The following is a 26,994-nucleotide window of genomic DNA, read 5'->3' on the forward strand; positions in this document are numbered from 1 at the left end:
CCGATGGTGCAATTATGGTGCCTAGGGTCGGTTCATGATAGTTTCCTAATTTGCCCCCACCAAACCGACCTCAATCATGTATAAAAAGAGGAGTAGAGCTATCTCCCAAACACACACCACAACTCAAGAGCCTCTCTCCCTCTACTTGTTTCTTTTTATCTTTTTAGTTTTGTTGGAGCAAGGCAAGCTTCATTGGAGAGCTTGAACCTCTAGGGGCAATCTTGGTATGAATAATATGAAGAGTTCCCTTATGTTCTTGTTCTCATATTATCAATATAGCTATGTTATGAAATTAGAGCAAAGTTCTTATGTTATTCATTTAGCATATAGAATTTTATGCTTAATCTTTCATATAACATAGATGTTTAGACCAAGACCTAAACTGAGGTAGTGAGTTTGACTTTAAGTTAGTTTTGGTCGTTATATTCATATGGGTTTGTCATCCATCCCCGTGGCGGATGCTCTAGTAGAGGACTTCTGATAAAGACGGATATTCCTGGCCGACGTTAGAGTAGTAGTCGATAGCATAGACATGGTGTCTAGGCTAGAGGCTACTTTTGTTTGCCTCGTATCCCATGGTTGAGGGGTCAGAGACAGGTGGTGATAGCCCTATCCATCCTCTGTAATCCCCCATGTTCGATACGATGTAGAGCTGGAGGCCGGTATCGCCTGGCAGACTAAGCATAAGCCAGTGCTCGAAGTACGTCTATAGTGACCAAAGCTATCTTAACTTAGGATCGCTACCCTTAGAAATTCATGTATTTGTATAATTTGCTTATCTTAGCATAGCTATACAAGATAAGCCTAGTCATGTTTATGAATATTCTTTTATTCTTTATTCTTTCTTTTATCTTTATCCTTGAGATTGGCTTGAGTGTGTGTGTCACACTATCCAATATCTATCTTGGATTACCCCTATTATGAACTTTGGTCTACTACGTAGTCATGTTATCATGTCCATACCCTTAATAGAGACTTTTACTCCATGCCTTCCTTTGAGAAAATATAAATGAACGATACCCGAATACTTTTGGGTGAAATGCTACAACGATATATCCGTGCGCTTGCGAAATATTTCAGCATGTGTTCAGAAATATCATCATGGTGTTTTTGGTGCCATTGCTAGGAAACACTAATCCTAGTGATTACGCTAAGAAACACCAACATAAATTGAGTGCCTCTGTCTGACACAATCTTCTTAGGGACTCCATGCAAACACACAATCCTTGACATATATAGCTCTGCAAGTCTTGCTCTAGGGTCACTGGAATGAAATATGCAACTTTAGTTAAGCGATCCATGACTACCCAAATTGAATCATAACCACTTTGAGTATGAGGTAAACCCACTATGAAATCCATATTGATTTCGTCCCATTTCCATTCAGGTACTTGTAGTGGTTGCAACAATCCTGCTGGCCTCTGATGCTCTGCCTTAACTCTTTGACAAGTATCACACAAGGCCATGTATTCGGCAACATCTCTCTTCATACCATACCACCAATATTGCTCCTTCAAGTCTAGATACATCTTAGTGCTACCAGGGTGAATGGAATAGGCTGACTCATGGGCTTCTCTCAAAATTAGTTCCCGAATTGGTTTCAAATCTGGCACACAAATTCGTTTCTTGAACCAAACTTTTCGCTATTCATCCATATGAAATCCTAGTGCTTTGTCTATCTTAATGAGCCCAGCAATATCCTTTATCTTCCCACCTTCTAATTGACCTTTGCGAATATCCTGCTCCAAGGTTGATTCAACCTCCATGGTCACTACTTGAGTATTTGTGACCCATACCAGGTTAAGTTTCTCAAACTCCTTACATAACTCAGTTGGAAGCTGACGTCCAAAAGCCATATTAGCATAGCTCTTTTGACTCAAGGCATCTGCTACAACATTTGCTTTTCCAGGATGATAGTGTATGCCAAGATCATAATCTTTAATCAATTCTAACCATCTACGTTGCCTCAGATTAAGATCGGACTGAGTGAATATGTATTTCAAACTCTTGTGATCCATGTAAATATCACATCTATTACCCAGAATATATTGCCTCCATATCTTTAAAGCATGAACCATAGCTGCCAACTCCAAGTCATGGGTAGGGTAATTCTTTTCATGTTTCTTTAACTGTCTTGAAGCATAATCTATAACTCGACCTTCTTGCATAAGTGTTGGTGTTTCTTAGCATCACCACTAGGATCCAAGCACCTTATGCAATTGCAAGTGTGTGTGTCGCTCCTGGTACTACCTCATCTTTGAATTTGAGCACCATAAGGAGCTGCCCCAGTTTGTCACCGAATTCATGTATGGCAACTGAAAAGGCAAACGCCAATTCGCCAGCTTCGCCGGTGAATACCCTTCCTTTTCCTTCTTGCCCTTACCCATTCAGGATTTAGTCATCTTAGATTGTTGCATAGGCCTCTTCCTCTGCTGGTGCATTGGACTTTGCTATGTTGTCTGCAATCTACTGACTAGCAAATTAGTGGTACTACCACATAGCAACCTTTGTTATGGTTTAGCTTGCTTGGGGTTCGATCCCACAATCTCCTCACACTTCCATATGGTAGAACTATGGGTAAGGTCACCTAGGGTGTTAGTTGTCAGCATCTACTCATCCAAAACTAGAGCATGGATGTGTAAAGAATCTAAATGGGGAGAGGATATTCTAGTATGCAAATTTTCAGGAACTATGTTTCTTAATGGTTTTATGCACATGCTGGAGGTGTCCCATATAGTTGCTGTTGATATGGAGGGAAAAACATGGAGGAAAATTCTTAGGCCACTAGGTCCTGCAATGTCCATCCATGGAGATCAGGGTCAGTTGTGTCTATGTATTGCTGATATTTTCAATATGTCTAACCTTTCAATCTGGATCCTTGAAGACTATGGTACTAGTAAATGGATATTGAAGCATACGGTGAACACGTTGTAGCTATTTGGACTGAACAATATTGAACTTGGTTCCTGAAAGTGCAATCAAGCCCTAATTGTGGGTTTTGGTGATAATGACCCCAATTAGAGAACTATGAGATTTATCAAGATGTCAAGTAGGGAATTCATGTTCAAGGATGCTACATGAAATGAAGGAGCCCCCAATTACAAATGTAGATGGCTTCAAAGTCAAAGGATGTTTAAATTCTTTTATATTTTGAATTTGAGTATAGGAAAAGCTATACTATAAAGGGGGACACAATGCTTAAGCTAATATGTGCTACCAAGTGCTCAAACATACACATGCATCCTTAGATTCATAGCCAAGACATTCTACACTCCACTCTTACCCTTGCTGTCTTGCGTGGTGCGGCACTGCCGCACTTAAAGAGAGGCACTACCATAGTGCGGCACTACCGCACTTGTGCCGTGACACTGCTGTGACTTAAGTGACTGTTGGGGGATGGGGGTATTTATTCCCTTCCCATTCCTCCCCAATGGCTCTCTACCTCTTCTTCCTCACTCTAGCTCATCCAAAATAGAAAGGAGCCTCTCTCTCTCCCTCCCTCCATTAGTGACCTTGAGCCCTCAAGCAAATCCATTGATTTCTTCATCAATCCTTGAGAGAAAAGGGTCTAAAACTTGATTAGAGAGTAGCTCCATTGATTCCTCAACTCAAAAGAGCACTTGGTTCATGTTTTGGCCGATGGTTGTGTTTGTTACTCTTGGAGCTTGGCTCCTAGCCGCTAGAGCATCGCCCATGGAGCTTGCCAACTTGTGTGGTAGCCTTGGGAGGTTTGTAACCATCTCTTGAAGCTAGTAAATTCACCCCTCATCTCAAGAGTTAAGTCTCTTGACTTGAGAATGAGGAAGGGTTGGAAAGCCCTAAGCCTTAGTGGCTAACCTCAACAATGTGGAGGTAGGCAAGCCTTGGTGGCGAGCCGAACTACGGGATAAATCATTGTGTCACTTGTGCTTGATTTACATTACTTGCATTTCATATTATTGGTTGAGGTGATTTCTAGGGTTTCTAGTCGATCTACTTGTGTGTGGTGTTCCTACAACTTCTAGCTCTTGATTTGTGACTATCATACCTGTAGTAGGCTGAGAAATTTCTCTAATCTAAGTTTCCATTCACTGATTTTGAACTATGACTCAAAGTTGTCTGCAGGTGCGGCAGTGCTGCTGTTCTGGTCCGGCAGTGCCACCCTCCAGAGCGGTAGTGCCTCATGGTGAATTTGATAAAAGTTTAAGTGTTTGTTTTGACATGCCTAATCATCCCCTCTAGGCCAACCAGAGATCCTATAAGTGGTATCAGAGTAGGTTACCTCATATGCGCTTCACCATGTGAGGTATGGAGCCCGGAGGAGAAACTAGTGGCATGAAGCGGGTGGATGTCGACACGGATAGTAGCAAGCTGAGTGCATCAACAGCAAGCAACACCACGCTACCACGTCTTGAGGCCACCGATGCTGAAGGAGCTCTCAATGAGAATGGGAGAAGAAGAAGGAAGGAGGCAAGAAAGCTAAAAAGAGAATCAAGAGAGAAGAAGAAGGAGGAGCAGCGGTTAGAGGAGAAGAAGCAAAGGAAAGAAGAAAGAAGGCTCAAGAGAGAAGCAAGAAGAAAAAAAAGAGAAGCTAGGAAGAAGAAGAGAAGGCAACAAGTGCATCATCAAGCATTTCAAGTAGTTCCAAAGATGAAGATGATGATGAGTCATACGAAGTGTCAAAGGGGAACAAGAAGGAGAAGAAAGGAAAGGGCAAGGCCGACAACAACAAATATGCCGTCGTATCCTTTAACTATTCTTCTATTCCTATGACTAACCATGATCGAAGGTCTTTCATCAATGTGCCCATGGGCAAGTTAGCTCATTTCAATGGGACTAACTTTGCCAAGTGGAAGCACTTGATGAGAGCCTATCTTATAGGCCTTCACCCCAGTATTTGGGAGATTGTTTGTAATGGATTTGAGCCACCGGTTGATCCCAAGAACCCAACACTAGAAGAGATGAGAATCATTCACCTCAATGGTCAAGCCACAAGTGTGTTGCTTAGATAGTGATGAGTACAATAGAGTGATTGGATTTGATGTTGCCAAGCAAATATGGGACACTTTGCACCTAGCACATGAAGGGGTTGACAAAGTGAGAAAGACAAGAATTGACTTGTTGATGTCAAAGCTCAAACGGTTTGTAATCTTGGATGGAGAGGGGCCACAAGAGATGTTTGATAGGTTGATGACAATTGTGGGCAAGACTAGAGGCTATGGTTGTGATGAGCTAGATGATCATAAAGTTGTCAAGATTATGTTGGAGGCTTATTCACCTAGAAATGAGACCGTAGTGACTCTAATTAGAGACAAGAAGAAGTTTGAGTACTTCACACCAAATGATGTACTTGGGAGGATCTTGACCTTTGACATGCAAAGAGAAGAAGCAAATGAGAGGAAGAAACTTGGAGAATTGAAAGCAAAGCTAGAGGGCATCAAGACCAAAGATGTAGCTCTCAAGGCCAACAAATTAAGCAAGCAAGGCTATACAGGCAGGTCCAAGATCAACCAACAAGCTTCAACTAGCAAGCCCAAATCAAGCAAGCAAGTTCAAGAAAGAGTAGAGACCACATCATCTTCAAGTGAAAGTGAAAATGATGATGATCAATATGAGAAAGTTGATGATGTTGCTCTCTTTATGCAGAGATTTCACAAGGGGCTAAAGAAGCAAGGCTACAAGGTAGTGAAGAGAAGCTTTCCAAACAAGAAAAATAGGACATGCTACAATTGTGGAAGCACCGATCACTTCATTGGCAAGTGTTCATTCGAGATCAAGGACAACAAATACAAGAAGGACAAGAAAGAGCAGAAGACCGACCATAGAAAGAGCAAGAAGTACATGTGAGAGACTTATATTGGGCATGAATGGGACTCAACTAGAGAGAGCACAAGTGAGGAGCATGAGAAGGTTGCAACCATTGCTATTCACAAGTCATCCCCTACACCAAGGCTCTTCAACATGTCCGACGATGACTACTACTCCCCTCACATTTGTCTCATGGCAAAGGGTGAGAAGGTAAAATCCAAATCAAAGGCCAAATCTCCTCCACCTCCTAGTGATATCTCTAGTAGTGATATTAGTGATAGCTCTAGTGATGATGAATCTAGTGATGAAGAAATAAATATGATAACTAAAAATTTGGATGGAAAGACCAAATTATTCATCACTAAGCTAATAGAGGATTTAGAGAGTGTCCAAGACGAGCTAGAATCTAGAGAAGAGACTCTTATCCAACAATAGGATCTCTACATTGCTAGCAAAGAAGCTCTTGCATTAGAGAGAAGTGAGGTGGAATCCTTGCGCAAGGCTTTGGCCAAAGAGCAAGAGGACCATGCTATTACAAATAAAGCAAATAAAGCTCTCAAGAAAAAGTATTGTGACTTGGATGAAAAGCACAAAGAACTTGAGATGCAATATGACATTCTTTGGGATAGCAACTCACATCTCCCTAAGGCATAGGAAACCTCTACTCCCTCCACTAGTCAAGGTTGTGGAAAATGTTTTAATCTTGATTTGAATGCCTATTCCACTAACCTTGCAAACATGGAGGCTATGAGAAAGGAGATTGCTAGGCTTAATGAAATCATTGGAAAATGGTGGATCGGTGAGACCCAATCCAATGACAAGAAGAATGATGAATCAAAAGGGCCACAATTCAAGCAAGAAAGGCATCCCTCAATCAAGCATGGGCTTGGACACACAAAAGGAGCCAAGACAAATGGAAACAGGATAGTGAATGGCTATGAGTGAGTGTAGTTTGAGAGGAAGGGCAAAATTGGTATAGATCAACCTACACAGACCATGGCAGTGCAGTGTCCCCGAGTGGCAGTGCCGCGCAACGGCAATGCCACGGTGAAGGGCAGGAGTGCCGCGCCCCGCAAAAATGGGAAGGCTACCAATTCTGTTCCTAATCAAACTAAGACCAAGAAGAAGGTGTACCAGGAGAAACAGGTTTTCCAGAAGCCTAAGGAATTAGTGTGGGCCACGAAGAATAAGTATGCCTATCAACCGAAGACTTATGCACCTCGACAAAGCTTGACATTATGCTTTGTTTTGAGGAACAATAGCAGTGGGAAAGTGGTTGTAAAATATGTTGGAAAGGAAACCAACATATATAGGAATACTTTTATTTGGGTTCCTAAGATTCTTGTGACTAACATGCAAGGCCCCAAGTCAAATTGGGGACCTAAATCTAGCAACTAAACTTATTTTGTAGGCATACTCCTCCGGTGGATCAAGTTGGGTGCTTGATAGTGGATGTACAAATCATATGACTAGAGAAATGAGTATGTTCTCATCATATTCCCTAATGACGCACTCAAATGAAAATAGTCTTTGGAGACAATTCAAAGGGGGATGTGGTTGGTCTCGGTAAAGTTGCTATAACCCTTGAGCATTCAATTACAAATGTATTACATGTGATTCGTTGAGTTACAATTTGTTGTTCGTTTCTCAATTGTGTGAGATGGGCTACAATTGTCTCTTTTCGGATAAGTGTGTGGAAGTCTTTAGAAGGGAGGATTCCTCTATTGTCTTTATAGGTCAATTAAAGAACAAGCTTTACTTAGTTAATTTTAACAAAAGTAAAGCTAAGCTTGAGACTTGTTTAGTGGCAAAATCTAGCATGGGTTGGCTTTGTCATTGCCGACTAGCCCATGTTGGGATGAGGAACTTAGCCAAACTTCTAAAAGATGAACACATCCTTGGACTAACAAATGTTCACTTTGAGAAAGATAGTATTTGTAGCGCTTGTCAAGCCAGAAAGCAAGTTGGAGCACCTCACCCACAAAAGAGCATCATGACCACCAAGCAACCATTGGAGCTAATACATATGGATCTCTTTGGACTGGTCACCTACCTAAGTATCAGGGTAACAAATATGGTCTTATTATTGTTGATGACTATTCTTGTTTCACTTGGGTATGTTTCTTGCATGACAAGTGCCAAGTTCAAGAAAAGGTGAAGATATTTGTTAGAAGAGCTCAAAAGGAGTTTGGTCTTCCCATCAAGAAAGTGAGAAGTGACAATGGGACTGAATTCAAGAATACTCTAGTTGAGGAGTTTGTTGATGAAGAGGGTATCAAGCATGAGTTTTCAACTCCATACACCCCTCAACAAAATGGTATAGTAGAGAGAAAGAACCATACACTCATTGACATGGCAAGGATAATGCTAGATGAGTATAAGACGCCAGACATCTTTTGGTGTGACACCATCAACACCGCTTGTCATGCCATCAACCGCCTCTACCTACACAAGAAGTTGAAGAAAACTTCATATGAGCTTCTAACCGGTAACAAGCCTAAGGTGTCTTATTTTAGAGTGTTTGGGTGCAACTGTTTCATACTTAACAAGAGACCCAAAATCTCTAAGTTTGCACCTAAAGTTGATGAAGGTTTTCTTCTTGGTTATGGATCAAATGAGCATGCCTACCGTGTCTTCAACAAAACCTTCAAGAGAGTTGAGATTGTGGTAGACGTGACATTTGATGAATCTAATGACTCTCAAGTAGAGCAAGTTGATTCAAGTGTTGTAGGAAAGGAGGATCCACCATGTGAAGCAATCAAGCAATTGACATTTGGTGATATTAGACCACAAGAAGATGAAGCCACTAAAGTTCAGGTTCCTCAAGTTGGTGCTGCACCAATTTCTGCTGACATACCTGATGCTACACTACAGCAAACACCTGATGCAACTCTAGAGCATGACAGTGCCACACTTGAAGGCGGCAGTGCCACACCTACACAGTCAATAGCAGCTGATTCAACTCCAGCTCGTGGACAAAACCTACAACCCATATTTGAGCAAGATGATGATGAAGATCCTAAAGATGAACAAGAGGCCATTGAGCATCCAAGGCTAAGGCAAACAATACAACGGGATCATCCCATTGATAACATCCTTGGGAGTTTTCTAAAGGGGGTAACAACTCGTTCACATTTAGCAAACTTTTATCAATATTGCTCGTTATTTCCTCTTTGGAGACTCTTAAGGTAGAACCAGCACTTGGAGACCCGTATTGGGTGATGGCCATGCAAGAAGAGCTCAATAACTTTGAAAGAAACCAAGTGTGGACTTTGGTGGAATGACCCAATACTAATGTCATTAGCACCAAGTGGGTCTTCCACAACAAGCAAGATGAGAATGGAGTGGTGACAAGGAACAAGGCAAGATTGGTTGCTCAAGGTTTCACTCAAGTAGAGGGCTTGGACTTTGAAGAAACATATGCACCAGTGGCAAGAGTTGAAGCAATTCGAATGCTTCTAGCCTATGCCGCTCATCACAACTTCAAGCTATATCAAATGTATATGAAGAGTACATTTCTCAATGGCCCTATTCAAGAACTTATTTATGTTGAGCAACCACCGGGCTTTGAAGATCACAAGTTTCCCAACCATGGCTACAAACTCCAAAAGGCGCTCTATGGGCTTAAGCAAGCACCAAGAGCATGGTATGACTGCCTTAAGGAATTCTTGCTTAAACAAGGCTTTGAAATAGGCAAAGCCAATCCTACCCTTTTCACTCACAAAGTTGGCAAAGATATATTTGTGTGTCAAATATGTTGATGACATAATATTTGGTAGTACTAATCATTCTTTTTGTGGGGAATTTAGTAGCATCATGACCAAGAGATGTGAGATGTCCATGATGGGTGAATTGAAGTTCTTCCTTGGATTTCAAATCAAGCAAGTGAAGGATGGAACTTTTATTAGCCAAATGAAGTACACCCATGATATGCTCAAGAAGTTTGACATGGTGAATGCCAAACCTATCAAAACTTCCATGCCAACAAATGGACATCTAGATCTCAATGATGCAGGGAAAGCCATGGATACTAAGGTATATCGCTCCATGATTGGCTCTCTACTTTATTTGTGCGCATCTAGGCCTGATATTATGCTTAGTGTATGCATGCGTGATAGATTTCAAGCTAACCCAAAAGAGTGTCACTTTGTGTCTATTAAGAGAATCTTGAGATATTTAGTATACACTCCTAACCTTGGCTTGTGGTATCCTATGGGCTCTAGGTTTGATCTACTTGGGTATTCGGATGCCGATTACGCCGGTTGCAAAGTAGATCAAAAAAACACTTCGGGGACATGTCAATTCCTTGGATGGTCCCTAGTGTCTTGGAGTTCTAAAAAGCAAAATTGTGTAGCCCTTTCCACCGTCGAGGCTGAGTATGTTGCAGCCGGTGCATGTTGTGCTCAACTACTTTGGATGAGGCAAACCCTTTAAGATTTTGGATGTCACTTCACTAAAATCCCACTCTTGTGTGACAACAAAAGTGCCATAAAGTTAGCCAACAATCTCATAAGCCACTCAAGAACTAAGCACATAGACATCCGACATTATTTCTTGAGAGACCATGAAGCCAAATGAGATATCAAAATTCGCCATGTGAGCACCGAAAAGCAACTAGCTGATATCATCACTAAGCCTCTTGATGAGTCAAGGTTTTGTGCTTTGTGTAATGAGCTAAATATACTTGATTCTCGTAACATGGTTTGAACTATAGCACACCTTGATTGATGAATTAGCGTGGATAGGAGAAATGAATTGCAAAAGTTTAAATATTGTGCCTAAAAATATTTATCATAAGAAACATGTGCATTATGATCGTTGTTTGTATTGATTATTTGTTGCTGATCATAGTGTGCTTGAGATATGTGTCACAATCCTATATATAGAGAGGTATTTAGTTAGTAGCTAAATTTGCTGTACTGGGGAGTGCGGCTGTGCCGCGCCTGCCCTACGACAGTGCAGTACTTTGAATTTCAACTAAAATTCGGCCCATGATAGTAGTTACTGTGGAGGCCCATTTTCTTACCTCTTATTTCACCTGGTCCCCAGGGTAGCCCTCTTCTCTTACCTGATGCCAATGCCTCTCTCTCTTCTCTCACCGCATGCAGCCGCCATGCCTCTATCCAGCGCTACCGTCGCCTCTAGCTGTGTCGCGCCCTGCTGCTGCTCTTGCTCATCATCACCAACAACAGCTGTAGCTCATGGGCGGCGCCATTTTCTTCCTTTCCTCCTCAATTCACATGAATCAAGGTGAAACCCTAACCTAATCCCGATCTATGCCATGGAGTTCTATATTTGTTAGAAGATGGTTTCTAGTGACTGCATGATTAGGGTAAAAACTAGTTTGATGGATGAATTGAATCAAAACAATGATTCATTGGTTGAGCCTCATATGTACTTGCGACAGTGCCGCATGTTGGGTGCGGTAGTACTGCACTCAAAAGATTGAATTTGTAAATGCAGATGTTGTTCCATCGATGACTCTCTGTTTTGGTTGGATTTGTGCACCAGATTTGTTTCTATCTTAAATATGTAGCCACTTTATCTACATTGTAGACATCTCCATGTATTTGTTTAGGTCTACTCATTCTGAGATTGTCTAGTGGTTTTGGAGAATGTTTGAGAAATAGTCTAAATAGTTGAGAAGAATTGAATCATGGGAGAGGTAAAGCACTAGGTGCGGCAGTGCCGCTCCTAGGGTGCGGCAGTGCTGCACCCTCTGACCTGATTTGTTCAGAGTGCTTTCCTAACTCAAGATTTGAATCATCTCATCTATCCAGAGTGTTTTACAAGTGTTCTTCTATACCCCTTATGTATAATTTCTTATTTGGACCTAGATTTGTTTGCATAGATGTCCTCTGGAGGTGATGATGATCGAAGGGGGAAGAGGAAGATGATCGAGCCTTGGGATAAGCAGATGCCTAGTCATGGTCGTGGTAGGACCACAGGGGGCAGCAACAGTGCATCAGGTAGAGATGTTGCTAGAGACAGGGGGAGGAGAGATTAGATGATCCAGGATGAGAACCTGGAGAGGGCTAGCCATGTCATTCCTCCAATGCTTGCCCAGATACTCTACCTCATCTTGAGGAGTTTGACTGGAGCTACATCAGAGAGTATTCTAAGGATGTAGTCATGAGGCATCCTGTTGACACACGTGCTCATCCCGTACTCAACTATGTGAAAAAGCTAAAGATGGTGGAAGAAGCACGTGAGAACAATTCCTATGAACAACCAAAGGATTTGGAGATTGACTATAGGTTTTGGAATGAGTTTCATTTCAACTTCTATGCATGTGTGAACTTTAACTCCAAGAATTCCAAGGTTGTGAAGATGTAGTATGTTGATTGGGAGGAGATGAAGGCAAAGAATGAGCCATAATTCAATAAGGTGATCAAGGCTTGTGAGTTGTTTGACCTCACTGATATTATGACCTTTAGATATAATTAGAATGAAGAAGTGCTAGCCCAGTTCCATTCCACTTTCTTCTGTAGCATCTACATTGATGATATTCACTGCATGGCTGAGGGACGTCATTATAGAGTTGATTTTGTGACTTTTAGCCGAATCCTTGATTTTGGAGAGGAGGAGTGGGGATTTCATTTACATTCATGATGAGGCTAGAGCTGAGATCCGTGATATTGCCTATATGTGGATTGATAGGAGAAGTGCAGATGGGAAGGTTAGTGGCCTAAAGAGCTATTATTACATTCTGAATAATTTGATTAGGCACACTATCAATCCCTAGGATTGCGTAGCCTCTGATCTTAATGGCTATGTTAGGAATGTACTTGCTAGATTTGCTCCTGGAGGTGACAGGTTTAATGTCCCTCGCTTCATTTGGCATGAGCTGAGGAATGCCATGGAGGATGGGAGAAAGGGGATATCCAATGCCCCCTATCTCATGTTTATGATTGAGAGGGTCAATGGCTACATATTTGAGAAAGATGGTCTTCACACTGTCTACAAAATTGAGAAGACCCGAGGGGCAGGTGCTAGCGGGGTAGTGAGACGCTCTCCATCAGTTGACGACATGCCTGAGTCGTCCCGATCTAGGCCTCGCAAGGAAAAGAAGATGGAGAAGTTTGGAAGATGGATCAAGGCCATCTTCACCACTTGCACCTATGCAGCGAAGACCACATATCAGGATCGGTTGGAGAACTATGAAGCCAACTGAGAGGCTAGAGAGTGTGTAGGGCTACCACCTCTTTCTCCAGTTCAGTCACCGCCGAGGTTTGATGACCTCCCTTGTCTTTCTGAGACAGATTCAGAGGATGAGGAGGAGGAGTAGGAGCAGCTAGAGCTTGATCCTCACACGAGTTTAAGGTCCACCTTGCAGTCCATGAGCAGCACCAGCGTGAGCACCACACTTTGACCACTCATCACCAAGGGAGGGCAGTGGTGTTTTTTTCTTCCTCCTCCAACGATGACGATGATGATGATGGTGGAGAGGAGGACATTGCAGGTGCTAGTGGAGTTGCTGGTGGGGATGATGTCGATTGGGACACCATCCAAGAGGATGAGGAGTGAGTGTTGGTCTTTCTTCTTTTCTTCTCTTTTTGGTGCTTTATACCAAAGGGAGAGAAAATTAGAGGGGTCAACAACTTTTTCAATGCCATGGAGAGGAGGTTGCTGTAGCTAGAGTCACGTTCGTATCCGTTTAGAGTAGTCTTCGTTAGGTGAGAGTTTAAGAGTCCATTAGAAACTCTATTTATTTAATAATGCTACTTAAGTACTTTATATATGTGTGGGATATGGACATATATTAATCTATGCTGTCGCTTGTGATACAATTATGCTAGAATGTATATCTTTATATGTATCACATGTTGTGTGGTGTCTGTGCTGATCTATAATATTACAGTAAGTGCGGCAGTGCCGCACTCTAGTGCGGTAGCGTCGCACCAAGCTGCAATAGCAAACCATGTTGTACATAAACTATCATTTGCATCATGTTTTACATACCTGACATAGTATGCAGCACCCCACAGGAGCATGGATGTAGGGGGAGCCCCATCACTTTTAATAAAATGTGAATCTTGGCTTCTTATGCCAATTTGAGAATTCAATTCTCTATTCACATACTTAGGGGGAGGCTCTACACCCATGGCTCAAAAATCTCAGTATTTATTTCATATCTTTTGTAAGCTCTAATTGGGTTGTCATCAATCACCAAAAAGGGGGAGATTAAAAGTGTAATCAAGCCCTAATTATGGGTTTTGGTGATAATGACCACGTAATTAGAGAACTAATGAGATTTATCGAGATGACAAGCAGGGAATTCATGTTCGATGATGCTATACGAAATGGAGGAGCCCCCAATTACAAATGTAGATGGCTTCAAAGTGAAAGGAGGTTTAAATTCTTTTATATTTTGAATTTGAGTATAGGAAAAGCTGTATTATAAAGGGAGACACAATGCTTAAGCTAATATATGCTACCAAGTGCTCAAACATACACATGCATCCTTAGATTCACAGCCAAGATAGTCTATACTTCACTCTTACCCTTGCTATCTTGCGTGGTGAGGCACTACCACACTTGAAGAGAGGCACTGCCACACTGCGGCACTACCGCACTTGAGCCATGGCGCTACCGCGAGTTAAGTGACCGTTGGGGGCTGGGGGTATTTATACCCTTCCCCTTCCTCCCGAATGTCTCTCTGCCTCTTCTTCCTCACTCTAGCTCATCCAAAATAGAAAGGAGCCTCTCCCTCTCCCTCCATTAGTGACCTTGAGCCCTCAAGCAAATCCATTGATTTCTCCAACAATCCTTGAGAGAAAAGGGTCCAAAACTCGATTAGAGAGCAGCTCCATTAATTCCTCAGCTCAAAAGAGCACTTGGTTCACGTTTTGGCCGATGGTTGTGTTTGTTACTCTTGGAGCTTGGCTCCTAGCCGGCTAGAGCGTCGCCCATGGAGCTTGCCAACTTATGTGGCAGCCTCGGGAGGTTTGTAACCATCTCTTGAAGCTAGTAAATTCACCCCTCATCTCAAGAGTTAAGTCTCTTGACTTGAGAACGAGGAAGGGTTGGAAAGCCCTAAGCCTTAGTGGCTAACCTCAACAACGTGAAGGTAGGTAAGCCTTGGAGGCGAGTCTAACCACGGGATAAATCATTGTGTCACTTGTGCTTGATTTACATTACTTGCATTTCATATTGTTGGTTGAGGTGATTTCTAGGGTTTCTAGTCAATCTACTTGTGTGTGGTGTTCCTACAACTTCTAGCTCTTGATTTATGACTATCATACCTGCAGTAGGCTGAGAAATTTCTCCGATCTAAGTTTTCGTTCACTGATTTTGAACTGTGACTCGAAGTTGTCTGTAGGTGCGGCAGTGCCGCTGTTCTGGTCCGGCAGTGCCGCAGTCCGGCAGTGCCACCCTCTAGAGTGGCAGTGCTATAGGGTGAATTTGATAAAAGTTTGAGTGTTTGTTTTGACAGGCCCATTCACCTCCCTCTAGACCAACCAGAGATCCTACAGTTTTGAGGCTGCCAATGCAGACTACATAGTGATTATAGTTCACCTTGAATGGAATTTGATTTTCCTTGTTGGGGAGGACAGAACACTGATGACATATGACATGAGCCATAGAAAAGTTCATGTCCTTCCTGCTCGAGTCATCCGCTTTCCTAAAAGCACCTAGAGTATTTATTTGAACAGACCTCACTATCTGCCTTATGTTCCCTTGTTCGTGGAGTCATTAGTAGAGCAGTAAAGGTGCACATGCTGTATTTTGTTGTTAGGACATGTCTTTGTTTAGGTAGGGAGTTGTTTTGAGCCTATATATAGTTCAATTTTGGCTTGGTAACTAAACCAATGGTATGTTGAATATTATTAATTCTGCTGCTTTGCGTTGTGTAGGTTTTGGAGTCTCAGTGCTTTTGAACAATTTTCCTACAATGGCTATGGGAGGAAGTAGGGCATGCTGCATTGGCTGCCAAGTTGCTCAAAGAGTGCCAATCTAAAGGAGCAGAGCATATCTACCTTATGTAAGTCTGTAGGAAGCAGAACCTTTATTATGCTATCTATATACCGCTTGTGTTAATTTATTAGTTGACACAGTTGTTATGTTAGTGTCGAGCATTGTTATTATAACAAGTACTCTTCATTGTGGACATGATGAATGATGTGTAATGATTATATCTATATGGTGTATGTTCAGTAGCTTATTAAGGCCCAGATGAATTAGTAAATACATTGTGAAAACCGGATGCAATTCTATCACTGTTGGATGTAAGGGCTGTTGGTTGTTGTTTCATCACCGCCGTACCACTCGTCTTTGGTGAAGTAGACGGCCATCACCACCGCTATTCGTCTAATGCGGTAGGGGTCAATAGTGCATCACCGCCGAATCATTTAGTAACCCAACACCGACTAAAGGTTCATCATGGGTGGATCATACTGCAACATGACGGTGACCATGCCCTATGACCAGATGATTCATATGCTGAAGCAATGGTGATGTTTGCCTTGACACAGGCGGGTCATGCTCCAATGCGATGGAATAAGGATCTGATCCCGGACGGATCATAAGCCTTGCGGCGGTGTTAGTGCATACCCACACATGCGGGTTGTGTTTCAATGCGACCGAAGTAAGGACCTTATCATAGACGGATGATTAGCCAATACGGTAGTGTAGTGTACACCCTAGTTAGTCTTAGATATTGACGGTGATGGCTATGAGTATCACTGCCGATAGCTTACTGCCGAGGCCAAAATTGGACTGCGATGTGGGTTACGATGCGACTATGAAAGGTGCAAGTATAGTAGTGCATCCCATGGTGTGGGCAGGCAAGGATGTGTTCTTGCAGCCTCTCCCATGCTTTTGGGATGGATTCTGATGCTATCTGCTAGAAGTTGGAAATTCTTCCACAAAGGGCATTGGTTTTGTCCATCAAGAAGAACTTCGCAAGGAATGCCGTGGAACACTTGTTCCATGTGTCGATAGCTCCCCGGTCCTTGTAGAACCACTGTTTCACCCTCCCCTGGAGGGAGAATGGGAGCAAGAGGAGTCTAATTACTTCTAATGTGACACCCTCCATGACAATGGTGTCGCACAGCTCCATGAAGTGATGGAGATGTGCGTTGGCGTCCTCGCTAGGCAATCCACATAATGGATTTGCCTACACCATCATGATTAGGCCGGTCTTCAGCTCAAAGTTCACGTCGCCCATGTTAACGGTAGGCCCAACGGGCACATTGGCAACAATGGGGACGGAGTACTCGTGCAACATCTTGTTTGCCATGGTGTTTGGTATAGATGGTGCTGGGTGTTGATGGTCACTAACATCAATTATAAACCATCAACATAACCTGTATTTATACTTAATTTCATCACCAAACATAGGTATAGGGGTTTAAACTAATAAATTCCATGAGTTTTGGTAAATCTATGTTTTTAGCAGGGTTTATCCATAAAACTGTCAAGGGGGGCCTATTCGTCAAAGGAAATTATGGAATTCCGCCGCGTAATCGACGTGGGAAGACTCTAGAAGGCGAATCACCAAAGTAGAGCTCGTGTCTCTAACATGCGGATCATAACATCTTTACTACCTTTGGTGAGGATCCACAAATATCACATATATTGAGAGACTTGAGAGTGTCATACAATGGAATATTTGAGTTTTATTTTGAAAACTTATAAAAAGTCCGGAACAATGGTGAAACAAAGAACTTGAGACATAGTGCTTGACTTGCTCGTTCTGTCTTTCAATTGTTCAAGACCCAAGTGAACGTTAAGAAGCCCCATGGTTGAAGGTAATAAGGGTAAGTTTTAAAGTTAGATCAGTTTATTCTAATCAGGAGTAGAATTTTTGATTGAACGCATGTGTACTTTTGAGGAGTGAAAACATTATAGCAACTCCTGATCCATTGCTGAGTTTAGCTTTGCTCAGGGACTAGCAAAGGTTAAGCTTGGGGGAACTTGTTGATGGTCACTAACATCAATTATAAACCATCAACATAACCTGTATTTATACTTAATTCCATCTCCAAACATAGGTATAGGGGTTTAAGCTAATAAATTCCATGAGTTTTGGTGAATCTGTGTTTTCAGCAGGGTTTATCGAGAAAACCGTCAAGGGGGACCTATTCATCAAAGGAAATTATAGAATTCCACCGCTTAATCGATGTGGAAAGACTCTAGAAGACTCTAGAAGGCGAATCACCGAAGTGGAGCCCGTGTCTGACATGTGGGGCTGGCCGACCCCACCTAGAGGCCGCTCAACCTATGGACCCCCCATGTCAGCCTCTCGTTGCTATGTCGGTTCTCCACTGCCTCCTATGTTGCATCTATGCCGTCCTTTAAGTTAGTTTGATCCAAGGGCTCATGTTGGATGCTCTGACCTATATATACTAGGCCCCGCCACCATCCCTAGAGCCATCCTAAAACCCTAATTCATACCATGAGGATCAGAGCCAGCTATCAAGAGAAGATTAGTCCGCCATAGGATCTAGTCTTATAAATAATAGTGAGATAGAGAGTGAGAGAAGAGTTTGGAGGAGGTGTCGGCCTATCAATGCTCTCTCTACAGCTTGTACCTTGGCGGATTCAAGTTCTATATGAGCTTGCATCTGAGATTTTTCTGGTAATCAACTTTTGATTCAAGTAACCATCTTATTTATATTGTTCTTCAGGTTCATGACTCTCTTTTGAGTGCTTTATTCTCTTCCTAGGAGGAGTAGAGTATTAATCATAAGTGTAAGCATGGTGCTTAGACTTAGGTTAATCATGGATGCACCCTGCATTACGGAAGGTGGTAGATCGTGTGAGTGACATAAGTTCTATATAGCCTGTACTATATAGCTTCGTTGATCCTTTGTAGTCCACCTCCCATCTGTAGGTGCACGTAGGATGCGGTTGTGATGGAAAGCATCCTCTGCTGGTGTCTGTCCCTAGTAATGTCCCTAGTTGAATAGTAGAAGACATAAGCTTACCCAAGTCAGAACTAGAGAACTTTAGTTATCCTCTCTATGCTCCTATTTATCCTAACCTTGTTGCTACCCTTAGTTAAGTTAGACCATAGTTAGTCTCACATGTTTCCCTATGGATATGATACTTGGAATACCTCAGGGTGAAAGCTATAGCGGTATCTGTATGCTTGCAGATTTATATATATGCGTTAAGAATACCAACACTAGGGTGATGGGTTCATTTACCGGTGGAGTAGCGTAAGGAGGATCGACACGCGGCTAGCCCTACTTTAGGAATGACTCTGGATTCTTGGTGAAGGTCGTCGGCAAGTTGAAATCGTCTTACACTATCTTATTTTCATCCATAATAGGAGAAAACAAGCAAAGTTATCCTATTATGATCAGTGGCTACTACACAAGCATGTTATCATGAACATGTCCTAAAAGATTCTTTTAACAAGTGCCTTCCCCAGCAATGACGCTGAAATGCTTGTTGGCGTTTCTCAGCATCACCACTAGGATTGGTGTTTCCTAGCAATGGCACCAGAAACACCTTGACGATATTTCTGAACGGATGGAGAAGGAATCCGCAAGCGTACGGATATATCGTTGTAGCATTTCACCCAAAAGTATTCATGTATCGTTCATTTATATTTTTCCAAAGGAAAGCATGGTGTAAAAGTCTCTAGTAGGGACATGGTCAAAATAACATGACTATATAATAGACCAAAGTTCATAAATGGGGTAAGCTAGGATAAATATTGGATAGTGTGACACACACACTCAAGCCAATCTCAAGGATAAAGATAAAATAAAGAATAAAGAATATACCTAAACTAGAGCAGGCTTATCTTGTATAGCTATGCTAAGATGAGCAGATGATCATACAAATACATGAGTTTCTAAGGTTAGAGATTCTAAGCTAAGATAGCTTTGGTCACTATAGACTTGCTTTAAGCGTCGGGTTGCACCTGGTCTGCCAGGCGATGCCTGCCTACAGCTCTACGCCGTATCCGAACATGGGGGATTACAAAGGACGGATAGGGCTATCACCACCTGCCGCCTTCCCCTCAACCGGGGGATATGAGGCAAACAAAGGTAACTTCTAGCTTAGACACCATGTCTATGGTATCAGTTACTACTCTAGCGTCAGCTAGGAACATCCATTTTTATCAGGAGTCCTCTACTGGAGCATCCGCCTTGGGGACGGACGATGAACCCACAAGAATATAATGACCAAAACTAATCTTAAAGTAGAACTCACTACCTCAATATAGGTCATGGTCTAAATATGCATGTTGTATGAAAGATTAAGCATAAAGTTTCATATGCTAAATGAATAACATAAGAACTTTGCTCTAATTTCATAACATAGCTATAATGATAAAATTAGAACAAGAACATAAGGGAATTCTTCATATTATTCATACCAAGGTTGCCCCTAGAGGTTCAAGCTCTCCAATGAAGCTTGCCTTGCTCCAAACACTACTAAAAATAGTAAAAAGAATACAAGTGTGGAGGGAGAGAGAGTTCAATTGTGGTGTGTGTGGTGTGAGAGCTCCACCCCTATATTTATACATGAGTGAGGTCGGTTTGGGTGTAGATAAATTAGGAAACCGCCTTGCACTATCATTGCATGCTGCCATGCAACCGCTAGAGTAAGGGTGCGCCAAGCCATGCTAGGGGCGGTGCGGGTGCACCACCTGCTGGCCTACCTCGCCACTGCCTTGCGCATGTGGGTTCCTAGGTGGTCCTAGGTCTTTGCCATGGTGGTGCTTGGCCCGATTGGATTAGTTGGATGGGCATTCTTCTATTTCCTTTGAGTGAATCTGTGTTATGCTTTCTCTGATGGTGCATTTGGACTATATTTCCACCATATTCTTGTACATGTCCTGCAAAACATTGGTCTTCGAATACAAGTGGAACTATGCCAATAGTAAAGGTATATGTGTGTAAAAACACGTAGTTTCCTCCTTTTTGGATCATAGTTGATGGTTAGATTTTGTCGATAAGAACTGCCAACAAAATCTCCCAAGCTTACCCTTTGCTTGTCCCGAGCAAGAGCTAAAACATTGGATGTTAATCAGGAGTTGCTTCAATAGCGATTACAATTCAAAGTGCCATGCCTATAACAAAGTTTTCTTCCTTGATGTAAATGAATTGGCATTCTATCCACCCTTTATTATCTCATTACCTATGGGGCTTTTTGGCCTTCTCCAAGTCTTAAGTGGCTGCAAGATAGAATGGTTCATAGAAATGCGTATCATTTGTTCTTTTATTGACTTTCTTTCTGGAGGTTTTGAAAGTTTTAAAAAAAAATAAAGTTAAGTTCCTCAAATGATTCACTCGGTCACTCAGAAGTTTATGATTCTCACCAAAGGCTTTTTATGTTTGCCTTTCTTTTCATCTTACCAACTAAATGGCTTATGTGGATCTTGGGTAGGTATAAAAGAAGGCATACTTGCTTCACATAATATTGCTAAGTCAAAAATCGGACCCCAAGGAGATGCAAGTCATACACTTTGATCAAGACGTGCAAGTATGTGGAATTTTTATAATGTTCCTAATGCTAATATATATATATATATATATATTGTACTCCTTTGATCATGACTCTCTTTTTGGATTGGTGCCTTTTATTCGAAAGTATGGGCTATCTTATTTCTTTCTTTTCTTTTCTCTCTTTTTTTCTTCATGCTCTTTGGCATGCATTTTTTTCTCTCATGCTTTTTTAGCATGAATATTTTTTTTCTTTTTCTTGTTTTTAGCATAACCCATACTTACTTTTGGCATTTGAAAACTTTTTGAAAGAGAGACTCATGAAAAATATGAATGGAGTATTTATTTGGTGGACGAAAAATATGTTTTTGCGTAACTCTCAGTGTAAGAATCAACAATTTTATTTGTGGGTGTACGTGTGTCTTGATCATGGTTGCATGATGAGAATCTCAACAAGGGTCACAACAATTTGACAAAGCTCAATATGATAACAAGCAGCATATGACTAAGGTTTTGTATTTGTAGAACATGTCATATGGCTTTGTTAGGAAATATAAATCATTGAGGAACTTTTAATTTTTAGCATTTTTGAAAATAATACTCTGGATGTCAAGTCTTTCTTAGAACAAAGTTATAGCAAATTTCCATTGCACCATATCATACCACGCAACAACTTAGACTAGATTAAGCATTTGCAACCCACAAGTTTCAAGTTTTTTGGATGAGATATTTTTAGCCAGTGAACTCAAATCTTGGAGAAAGCTAAGTTATAAACTAGACACAGTCAAAATATAAGATAGAGCAACTATTCATCATTTCAACAAGGATGAACTAAACATTTTTACTACACATATGTGGAGTGGAATAAATATTATTTGTTGTTTTATCATATTTCATTTTTTGAAGCTAAATAATAAATAAATGCGAAGTAAAAGTTACCGCTGTGGGGGTCCTCCCCCAAGCTTGCCCAAAGTTTACGGTCCTTTGGTTGCTTTTATTATAGGACAGAGGCAAACTCATGGGTTGATTTTATTTTAGTTATTATTATGACTATTGTTATTATTATTTCTTTTTATTAAGGGTCACCAAACAAGCTTTCACCTCTGTTGTCATCTTGAAGACTTACTCTCATGAAGTTGATAAATTCCTGCAAGGGTTAGTCCATATGATCAACCAAAATCTATACTAGCATTTTCGATTCAATGATTAAACTAGACACCATGTCTCATTTGATCAAGGTAGGCTAATTAATCTAAGCACCATACTTAAATTAAAAAGCCTATAGGAGTATGATCATTACATCCAAGCTTCAAACTAGGCACCATGCTTAATTTAAAAGATGTATAACCAATACTCCCAAACCAAAACATGTCAATATAGAGAGAGGAAGCATGAAAGGATAAACAATAATCATCCAACAGTGGTGAAAACATTTAATGGTGAACAATGGAACCATAAGTTTTTATTTATTTATTTTTGTGCATGGTAACAGAAAGTGGTGAGAGTGCAAGATACAAGTTACCTTGTGGGGGTCCTCCCCCAGCTAGCTCAAAGCCTGAGATCTGGGGTTGCACCCCTGTGCTTTTTTTGGCTTTTCCTGCATGGTTAGGATATGGTAGATCACAAGTGGACTTACCATCCCTCGTGATTTCCGCATTGACATTTCAAATGAAATTTTGGGTTGCCCCAAGATATTTTCAAAGTCATAAGCAGGAATTGTAGTGGCAATTTGAGCTAGTTGGGTTTCAAACATTTTATTATGGCTTAATTGATTTTTGAAGGAAAAGGTTGAGCCTTCTAAATTTGAATTATTGTTTTCCAAAAATTTATTGTTAGAGGCAAGATTCATAATTAGATTTTTGTTTATTTTAGCTTGCCCTAACATAAGTTCTTTCAAGGAAGGTTGATTTACAAAATTTGAATGAGCATAGTTACCTTCCTGATTTTGTGGGTGCGACTGATTCCACCCTGGATCTCCTTGTGGACAGAACCCATTGTAGTTGTTGTACCACACATCTACTTGGGTTTTGAGGCAGTCGTTCCCTAAATGTCCAAAGTCTCTACACATCTTGCATGGTATATGCGTGTAGCAGGACCGTCCAATTTATAAGAGCACAAGTACAATGGTAGCCCACAAGTGGTCACACTATCATACTTGAGCCCATATAAACCCAGTAGTCCATCGAGTACGACAAAGGGTCTCGATTAACCATCAACATACAACCAAGATCGTACTTGATTTAACATAACATGTCACATGTTACATAAAGTCCACAAATATAGTTCCATACATTGGAGTAGATTAAAGTTATTACAAACCAAGTTCAGATAAAATAGTAGCGAAAGCAAATAGAGTTTGAAACCAACGTCTCCATCATTGTTCAAATACGGTGCCAACTCATGATCACAATTCCACAAAACATAAGAGAGGGATTAACGAGAAACGCCTTGCCTAGGGCCCTACTCCTTGTCCACGGTAGGACAAAAGCAGTTCTTACAGTAACCATGATACATCATATTATCTACAACAATGGGAAATAAACCCTGAGTATAAGAAGGTACTCAACTAGACTTACCTATCATAAACCAAAAATAAAGTGACTCCAAGTATTATACAAGGCTATATAAATGGAGCTAGCTTGACAACATTTTGCATAAAAAGCTTACCAATTCAAGTATACAGTTATAATTCGGTCATCAAGTTAATTATAACTATTCATCTCTAGATTAGCAACTAACTTGTGCCAAACATGTGGTATATCATTTAGTAGCATAACAATAATAACCATAGCCAGTATAGTAATTCCATGTTCTTCATAACCATCATTCCATAATACACTTACTACGATGTTGGAGCTAGCCATGTTTTTCACTGTCCGGGAGAGACGGCGATTCGAATCGGTTTCAACTAGCTAGGAATTTATTCCTAACACAAACCCAGGCAAACCAGATCAATTGTCACCTTAGGTCATCTTTGGTACAACTTAGGTCCATATTTCATGGGTTCGACCAGCACTGCACAATCAGGGATAACTAGCTGCCAGGACGTTTAGGCCCGGCCTACCCTTGGGCTCACATTTGGCTCCCCACACATCCTTACTACCATCCAGAGTGTGCACTTTTACAGAACGGGGCCTGGCCTAAGTTGAGCTACTTGGCTTTGCGGTCGGAACGAGTTATCCGGCTAGCTAAGTGAGAGGCATGTGTTCAATCTCGGTAGAAGTGCCAACAATGGTACGGTCCTTAACTGGCATAGACAAAATCACATGAGTCAACCTATATATAGACTCCACCCAGCCTCCAGTTGGCAGTTACATTACCCCATGGTTCTGTTCCACGATAGCAAATATAGCCAACCATGCTTCGGTATCCATCTATATCTCGTAGGTGATAGGAAATCACCAAACTTCTACCAGTCTAAGCATTGCTAAGCATATATTTGATCCTATACCTACACAGGGTTAAAGGTATATTTATCTAGACAAGGTAGTTCTATGCATCAAGTGTTTCCAATTCAACTCTTATAACCTAATGCATCAAACATAAAGGACTCAAGTGATATTTTATAAAACATGGGAGGCTTAAAATGCTCTGGGGCTTGCCTTTGATAAAAGAAGTTGGCCTATGGTCTGGGCACTCGGGTAAGTCTTCAAGAGTTTGCTCCTCTCCTTCTGGAGCTATGGCCTAAGGTGCCTCCTATTGTTCCTCCGGCTCTTCTTCGAACTCCAACAGAGTTATCCCTTCGGACGATCCTATATGCATGAGCACGAAATAAGATATCATAGATGCATATATAATGACAAGTAGCATAGGATATAGTGTGATGAAATGCATCCTCCTAAGTGTTCTCAACAACATTGCCTTAAGGTGATAACAAGTTACATTTTCTTTTACTGAGTAGGTGCATATCTCTTCTCTAGTAACTAAATAAACACTTATGTAGATCATTATCTAGACTGCAAGGCAGCAGCCACTTGTTTTGACCATAACAGGAGTTATACATATCTAATTAATATGGTTGTGGACTTTATGGAAATGTTATGAAATTTTCTACAACTTTGTTTTAATCATCTTAATGTGATTAAGCAGTTGTCTATGTCAAACAATTCAATCTTTCAGATCTGTCTAGAGAGCAAGCATTTCAGATAGTAGACTTCCGACCACCATAATTCTCAAACCATAAGGCCTATGACTATGAAAATTTAACACAAGGTAGATGAGTAAGTTATCTACAACTTTATTATTAACCATCTTTACAGAAAATATCATTATCATCATGAAATCATCACCATAATAGAAACTACACATACAACCATCTAGTTGAATTATAAAGCAATAATTAACTAGTTGGCTATGAACAAATACTTCTCAGCCTCACTAACAGTATCAATAGATTATATGCATCACACACACCACATAAAACATCATGGTTACGCCTGACTAATTTATTTATATTCATTTATTAATTGTCTCAGATAATAAGGTGATTTATAGAGTAAATATTTCCATTGCTCAATAAGTTCCGAGAAAATTATAGTAGGCTATACATGACGCTAGTAGTCTACTGTACAAATTTCATGCCATTTTGATAAGTATATCTACCTCTACAAAAATGACAAGTTACATATGCTTATTTTAGCAAAAATAGTTTAGCATAGTGAAAAGTGTCAAGCAACAAATTTAATATTTTTCTTACTTTTCTCCTAGCAATAGAATACCGTGTAAAAATTTGTATGATCATATGTTATGTATTTTTACCCCAATTAATTTCACTAGAATCTAGCAATTAATTAAGATTAAATAGGAACACCATATTACAAGTATGTCTACTATAGGTATAGTATTTTTCCTAGCTAGAGCATGTCAACACAAGACCAGCAAAATTATAATCAGAATTTTATCACTTTCCTAGCTCAAGTTATGTATTTTACAAGATATAAACTACTTTAAAAGCACTTATCTTGCTCAATTTAATTCTCCCAGAAAAATACCATAAGTAGAAGATTTCATATTTTTATAAAATAGTACTCTTCATGATGAATCCAACAAAATTTGGTTGACCTCATTTGGATACTCCTAGCTCTAGATATAATTCTTGCAAGTTACTATTCAAATCTGTGAAAAATAAACAAAAACAACTAAACCCTAACTGCTAGGTGCACCCGGTCTATACACCCTCAGGCGCTGACATGTGGGTCCCGTAGTCAACCTTGGTCCCACACGCCAATGAGACAACGGTAGGACGTCGGCTTTGATCGGCGAGAACTCGTCACCGGCGAGGTCACCGGCGATGAGGTCACCATCGACGTGTGCCCCTCCTCGTTCCGCACCTAGTGAGCTAAGTGGGTGAAACCCTAATGGTGGTTGGCTATGGTGGCGACGCTAATGGTGGACGGTGACGGCGCTGCGGTGGTGCACCCGTCATTTCTGGCCATGGCACGCTTAGGCGAGCTCGGTAATAGCGTCCTGGTGGTGCAACGGAGATCTAGGGTTAGGTTGGAGCTACCATGGAGCGATGGTGAAGCTTGGCTATGTGCGTGGCATGGCGGCAGCAAAAGCACGGTTGTGCGCAGTCGCATTCAAGCGCTGGTGTGCTAGCGTTGGCTCAATGGCCAGCGGCGTGACCTAGACCTGACCCTTGGCTAACCCTAACAAGAGAAAGGCGTGCGTGAGACGGCTCGGTGGAGCACGGCCATGGCGAACGCAAGCTCGGCGGAGCTCCAGTGATGGCGCGGCGGTGGTGAACTCAAACAACGGCTTTACTTGAGCACGATTGGTATGGCTAGCGGCTCGTGAAGGT

The 26,994-nt window shown here is 41.3% G+C and overlaps 1 non-coding gene across 1 annotated transcript; it reads left to right on the plus strand.

Annotated features, from left to right (window-relative positions):
• Positions 1–16,556: 16,556 nt before the first annotated feature.
• Positions 16,557–16,663, plus strand: LOC136506261 (small nucleolar RNA R71). Its single transcript, XR_010771485.1, has one exon. It is a non-coding gene; the product is annotated as a small nucleolar RNA R71 (small nucleolar RNA).
• Positions 16,664–26,994: the final 10,331 nt, after the last annotated feature.

The sequence above is a fragment of the Miscanthus floridulus genome, chromosome 14 (genome assembly GCF_019320115.1).
Source record: "Miscanthus floridulus cultivar M001 chromosome 14, ASM1932011v1, whole genome shotgun sequence".
NCBI classification, from domain to species: Eukaryota; Viridiplantae; Streptophyta; class Magnoliopsida; order Poales; family Poaceae; genus Miscanthus; species Miscanthus floridulus.